The sequence below is a fragment of the Protopterus annectens genome, chromosome 6.part0 (assembly GCF_019279795.1).
Source record: "Protopterus annectens isolate FY-2018-M chromosome 6.part0, PAN1.0, whole genome shotgun sequence".
NCBI classification, from domain to species: domain Eukaryota; kingdom Metazoa; phylum Chordata; order Ceratodontiformes; family Protopteridae; genus Protopterus; species Protopterus annectens.
The window spans coordinates 1,275,103,192-1,275,109,954 of NC_056737.1; the positions used below are offsets into that span (position 1 = coordinate 1,275,103,192).

Genomic DNA, 6,763 nt, shown 5'->3' on the forward strand with positions numbered 1-6,763 from the left:
CAAGTAGTCTGGTATGGGTAGTTGGAGTTATAATGTTTTTAGTTTTAGAGTAAATGTTGAAGGTTGGAGGGTGCAGTCTTAGTGGGACAGAAGAGTAAGAGGTTAGTTTTATTGGGTTTTAGTATCAGCTGGGAGTTGGTTAGACAGGTTTCCACTGATAAGAAGGCATCTTGGGTAAGGGTTTGGAGGATTTTAAGGATTGGGCTGCGCAGATCAGGGTTGAGTCATCAGCATATTGAATTATGCTAACATGGGGGGTTGCAGAGTGTAGTTGGTTGATAAAGAGTGAGAATAGGAGCAGTCCAAGTATGGAGCCTTGAGAGACCCCTATAGTGACTGGGAGAATGTGAGAGAGGGATTGTTGCCAACAGACGGCCTATCTGCTAGGTTCATAGGTTCATAGGTTCATAGGTTCATAGGTAGGTACTAGGCTATCAGTCCAAGGGCCTATGTAAGCCTAGCCAACAAGGTTCCCTAGCTTACGCCACCCAAGAAAGTTATTTTCCTATGCCACTGTTGAGCAGACACAGAAGTGATCCCTGTGGTGTATTTCCTATTTCCCATCCACTCATCAAGATTTTTCTTGAAGAGTGCTAATAAAGAACTTTGCTTGACATATATGGTTAGCCTGTTCCAGAGTATGGGAAGTCTCTGGGAATGCAATCTATCCCTCCAGCATGTCCTGTTTATTGTGGTGACAAGGTTTAGGTCCCTAGAGTGTGTAGCTCTGAGGGATTGGGATTTCTTTAGATGTAGCATGTCCAACAGCTCTGGTTTTGACATAGTTTTATATGTTAAGCAGAGATCACCTCGGAGTAGGCGATATGCTATGGAATAAAGCTGGAGTTTTTTCAGACAGTCAGTGTAGGGCATTTGTTTGAGGCCAGTAATTCTATTTGTGAGGAACTTCTGTGGCCTTTCCAGCTGCTGCAGATGTCTTGTGAGGTACATTCCAAAAGGGGCTTTGTACTCTATAATGGGTATAATGAGTGTTGAGTAGACGGGAGCAATGAGCTCTTTTTTCCTGGATGAGAACCCTTTTATGATGAGGTGTGCCATGTAGAAGGACTTCCTGATTACTGTGGCGATGTGACTATCAAAGGATAGACTACTGTCCACCTGGGTCCCAAGGTCTCTTATCACACATTCAGTGTTAAGTAGATTGCTGCCTATGTGGTAGTTCATGGGTAGAGAGTTTTTACCAAAGGGGATGACACTACACTTTTTGGCATTGAGCTTGAGGCCATGGCTCTGGCACCAGACATCTGTCTCAGTTAGGCCCTTCTGTAGGATGTCCACATCAACTGGGGACTTGACTACGGCTCCTATTTTGCAGTCATCTGTGAACTACGTTAGCCAGAGGCCTTCTGTGTTAGACTGTACTTCAGAGAAGCTGATACCAAACAGGAGAGGTCCCAGGACTGAACCTTGTGGTACTCCACTTGTCACTGGTCTGAGGTCAGATTTGGAGTCTGCAACTTTTACAGTGTGAGTTCTGTCAGTGAGCCAGTTGGCAACCCATCTTGTGACGTAGGGATTTATACCTAGTTTAGTGAGTTTAGCTATAATTCCAGAATGGGGGATGGTGTCGAAAGCCTTGGCGAGGTCAAGATAGGCTGTGTGAACCACCTTACTCTCATCTATGACTTTGGTGACTGCCTCATAGAAGTCGATCAGGTTCAGAAGGCATGATCTGCCTTTCACAAACCCAGACTGGGTGGGATCCAGAGTTTGGAGGTTATCAATGTCTTTGTTTATGAGTTCCATGATGATACGTTCCATGGCCTTGCAGACCAGGCTCATCAGGCTAATAGGTCAATAGTTCCCGGGGTCAGTGGTGGCTCCCCATTTGTGAAGTGGGATAACTGTTGCTGTGCAACATTCAGTGGGCACAAAGCCTGATGCGAGGCTGTTATTGAACATGGTGCTTAAGTGGGGAGCCAGTTCGTTCTGAAGTTCGTGTAAAATGCAGCCTGGGATGTTGTCCGGTCCCATGGATGCTGTGTTTTTCGCTTTAGAGAGTGCAGCTTTAATCTGTGTAGTTGTGATTACAGGGACTATGCATTTTTCCTGTATAGATATGGGTCCTTTAGGGGGTGAGGGGAAGCATAAAGTTAGCACTGAACCCATCTGCCAGGATGTTGGCAATATCAGTTGGTTCTGTAATTTTCGTGCCATTGTGCTGTAACTCAAAGCAGATCTGGGTGTTGTCATTGAGATTCTTGACATAGCTATAGAATGCTTTGTGGTTGTCCTTAGAATTAGTGGCAATTTTGTTTTTGTAGTTAGCTTTGGAGGATCTTATAAGGGATCTTATCTTCTTACTGAGGCTGACCAGGGAGCTCCTCCACTCATGGGATTTTACTCTCCTTTGCAACAGTTTCTTCCCTCTGTTGTACAGTATTTTATGCCAGGGGACCACCAGATTGCCTTCCTTTTTTTGAAGGATAGCATCTTGGTTCTGTTTGGGATAGCATGATCCATGCACTTGTGTAAGTGCTTATACAGTGCATTTGCATAGGATTCAGCAGTTCTGTCATAAGAAGCATGAAGTTGGCTTTGGAGAAAGTTTTACTGTGGTTTCCGTAATGGGGGAGGGGGGGTGTGGATATCAAGGATGATTAGCTTATGGTTGGATCGGACCAACGATGACTTGACTTCAGATGTGGTACACCGGTCAGTCAGGTTGGTAATGACTAGGTCTAGGATATTGTTACCCCTGGTGGGAGTGTGGATAAATTGATCCAGGGCATTGAAGTTAATGATTTCCAGAAAGCGTTGAGCTAAGGAGTTGGTACATGAGTAGTTTTCCCAGTTAATGGTGGGGTAGTTGAAGTCACCCATTATTAGGGTGTTTGGTTGAACCCTAATATTTTCCAGTACATCAAGAAAAGAGGAGTGGGAATCCTGGGGCATGGTGGGGGATCTGTAGCAAGTACAATTTGGATTGCAGTTTTGCCCAGAGTTAGTTGCACTTGGATGCATTATGCTGACCAACTAGCCTGGAGGTGTGGATATCCTTAATGAATTTGGACACACCACTGCCTTTGGTGTTTTGGTTCAGGTTACATGACCGAAACGTGTGGTATAAGTTATAGCCTGGTAGTCCAGGGGTGTTCTCTGAAGCCTTGAACCAGGTCTCCGTCACTGCACAGATATCAATGTTTTTCATTTTAAGGAGTGCCTCGAGTGAGTGCATTTTGGGATTTTGAATTCTTGCATTGAGTAACGTTACCCTCAGGTTTTGCTTGCCTGTTCCTGTTATGGTGGTGAATTTGTCATTTAAACCTTGCCTAAAAAAGGCACTATAGGGGCGGCAAGAGCTTTAGCCAGTATCCGGAATCCCAGGGCAACAGGCACAGGCCATCTCTGGCAAAGCATTGTGGTCTGTCTACCATGTCATCCCAAGCAGACAGATACTGGATCCCCTTAGAATGAAACCAGAAGCTTAGCCAATTGTTAAAGTCAATCATTTTGTCCTTGTACTGCAGTATAATTCTGGGTGTTGGCAGAATGCTACTCAGGGCTAGGGTCATACCTGCCTGTGGTACAAGATCAGAGAGCTCTTCCATGTCTCTTTTCATGTAGTCCAGGGAGGTACATTTCAGGTCATTCACACCAACATTGACAATGACAGAGTCATATTTGTACTTGTTGTGGAGTGACCTGAGTGCGTGGGTTATGTGGCAGATCCTGGCACCTGACAGGCAGCCGACAGTAACCTTCTTCTTGTTTAGCCTGGTGAGTGGGACATCACCTATGACTCGTGTGTTGGGTACGTTGTTTTGCCTTATTGGCTGTGTTTGAGTGACACACTGAGTCTGTGGGCTACGTGTCATTTGGGTTGTGTTGGGGGATGGAGGTTGCTTGCGTTTCTGCTTTGGAGGTCTCTGTTGCTTAGACAAATTATTATTGAGAGCCTCTGCAAATGTTTTTGTGTTACTATGTGTGGATTTTGGTGGTGTAGATTTAGTGAGACTATGTCATGAGTGTGGTGTGGTGCAAATGTTTACCTTCTCCTCTTGACTGTCAAGTTCAGTCTTGCTTGGAGAGAGCTTTACCTCCAATTTGGCTAGATAAGTGCTTCTCTTACAGGTTGTAGTGTTGTGTGGTAGGAGGCGAGGGTTGTCTGTGTACATGAGGCAATTTCTACATTGCCTCAAGATGTCCAGATTCATCAGATAAACAGGAGAGAACACTGGGAGCTGACCCTTGGACATGCCTGAATAGGTTAATAGGTTAATAGGTTAATAGATTAGTACTAAGCTAACTGCCCTTGCGAGCCATTTTAAGCCTAGCCAATTATCCCTTGTGAGACTCAAACCTTAGCACCTTAACAATTAGGCCACCCTCCCAACCCGTTGACACAAAATGTGTGGTGGGCACACACAGAGAAAAAAAAGCCAATATTTTTTGTAACTTAAACTGAGGGAAGTGTGGCGAACAGTCCCCCTACTACCATAAATTCTGCAGTTGAGTTTTCACATTTTGGGGAAATCACAGGGTCAACCCAACAAGTGTGCAATGGAAGGAGCTCCTCACGGGGCAACCCACCTTCTTGATCGTGGTATTCCCCCTGCCAGGTAAGTATAAAAAACTCTTCCTCTAGATAAGTGAGGAAAGTGAGTACAAGAGCTGTTTTTCTCTAAGCAAGTGAGAAAAGTAAGTACAAAAACTGTTTTCCTCAAGGTAATGAGGAAGGTTGAGTGCTATAGTAATTAGTAGCTTATTTAGTGCTTACAAGTTCTGAACAAGTGCTGAGCATGAATAAGCAAATTTAAGTGCTAAAACTAAGAATCTGTATCTGCACTAGACGAGTTACTGGACAGAAACAAGTGCAAATGCAGGCTTTCAAATCAGAAAGTTGAGATAGATGGAAAAGACTGCCCAAACATCCAATAACTACAATTTCTGGGCTAGAACCACTCATTATGTCGTAGACAGGTTACCTAGTGCTTACCACTCCCACTGATAAGCTAGAAGGCTTCCCTCCAACACAGAAAGGCGTGTGGGGGGGGGGGGGCTCAGAAGCTTACATACAGTCCTGGATACAGCAAATCTATATCTGGAAAACTAGTTACAGGAAAGGTAGGAAACAGGCTTACAGTGTTTTTTTTTTTTTTACAGAAAAGTAGTTAAAACAGCAGTTAAAACAATTCACATGCAGTGCAATCTAGCACATTTGAGTATGTAGCAATATTAGACCAAACACAGTTTTAAAAATGCAATTAAATTAAAAAGGAGTAAAAGCCAATGCAGAAAGAGTTTATTAGGTAGAATGTGGTAAAGAAATAGGACTGGGGGAGTGTCCCAGATCAAATCTACAGTGGGGCGGGCAACTGCAAAAGCCACCAAATTAAAATTGCAAGCCAAAACTAGGAAGGGTGGGAAAACAGTTTCAGCAGAGATCTAAGCAGCAATTAACAGTACAAACTCTAAAACCAAAAAACTATACTCAGCTCTGTATATTTGCAGATAGATTTAAAAGCAGTCTCTCAGAACACAGCTTCCAGCAATGAAATACAGGCTGTTACTAACAGGTCTAATTTTATGCAAGTGATCCTTGAGTTAGATAACACACACGCTATAAAAAACAGTTATACCAACAGAAGACACGGCAGAAAATAGAGGGAGGTGGGGAAAACAGTTTCAGGAGAGATCTAAGCAACAATTAACAGTACAAACTCTAAAACCAAAAAAATATACTCAGCTCTGTATATTTGCAGATAGATTGAAAAGCAATCTCTCAGAACAGGGACAAAACAGTTTCAGCAGAGATATTTACAGATATATTTAAAAGCAGTCTCTCAGAACACAGGTTCCAGCAATGAAATACAGGCTGTTACTAACAGGTCTAACTTTATGCAAGTGATCCTTGAGTTAGATAACACACAAGCTGTAAAAAACAGTTATACCAACTGAAGACACGACAGAAAATAGGGGGAGGTGGGAAAAACAGTTTCAGCAGAGATCTAAGCAACAATTAACAGTACAACTCTAAAACCAAAAAGGTAGCTCTGGAACCAGTTAATATTGTGATATTAATGTTGAGGGAGGAAAGGGTATTAATGAGTTTGTTATGGTTGACCATGTTAAAGGCTTTGACAAGTCAAGGAATAAAGCTGATACAAATTGGAAGTTGTTTCTATGTTGGTTAACTTTATTGGTAAAGGTTAGTAGGGAAGTTGTACTATAAGCAGGATGAAAACCATGTTGAGTACTAGATAGTAGGTTTTGTGAGGTAAGGTATTTCATGAGCTATGTGTGTACTATTCTTTCTAGGATCTTGGATAAGGGTTAAAGAATGACAATGGGGCTGTAGTTAGTAAGTTCATATGAGGTCTGACCTTTGTGAAGGGGTAGTATGTGTGATATTTTCCAGATAGAGGGTACATGTACTTCAGCTATTGATCTGTTTATGACTATGGCTATAGGATAGGAGATGGCTTCTGCTGCGATTTTAAGATAGTCAGTAGGAAGGATGTTGGCAGCTAATGTTGTAGGTTTTAGTTTTTTCAGATGTTTATTGATGTAGCTGGTGGATACAGAATGTAATTTACATTGGGTGGAGGTGTCTTGCGAGGGTGTACTAATGACTGATTTGGGGGTGGTATTGGTGTTAGAATGACTGTTGGCTAGAGTTGGAATGGATTCTGTGAAGAAGGTATTGAATTGGGTAGCTATGCCTTTATTCCTGTCAGTTGTTTTTGGAGTGAGAGTAGCAATATTACCTGGTTGTAATAGGCTTTTAACTGCGGCCCAG

The 6,763-nt window shown here is 42.8% G+C and overlaps 1 non-coding gene across 1 annotated transcript; it reads right to left on the reverse strand.

The window, feature by feature from the left end:
- Positions 1–4,427: 4,427 nt before the first annotated feature.
- LOC122805053 lies at positions 4,428–4,591 on the reverse strand. Its single transcript, XR_006365283.1, has one exon. It is a non-coding gene; the product is annotated as a U1 spliceosomal RNA (small nuclear RNA).
- Between the last annotated feature and the right edge of the window lie 2,172 nt (positions 4,592–6,763).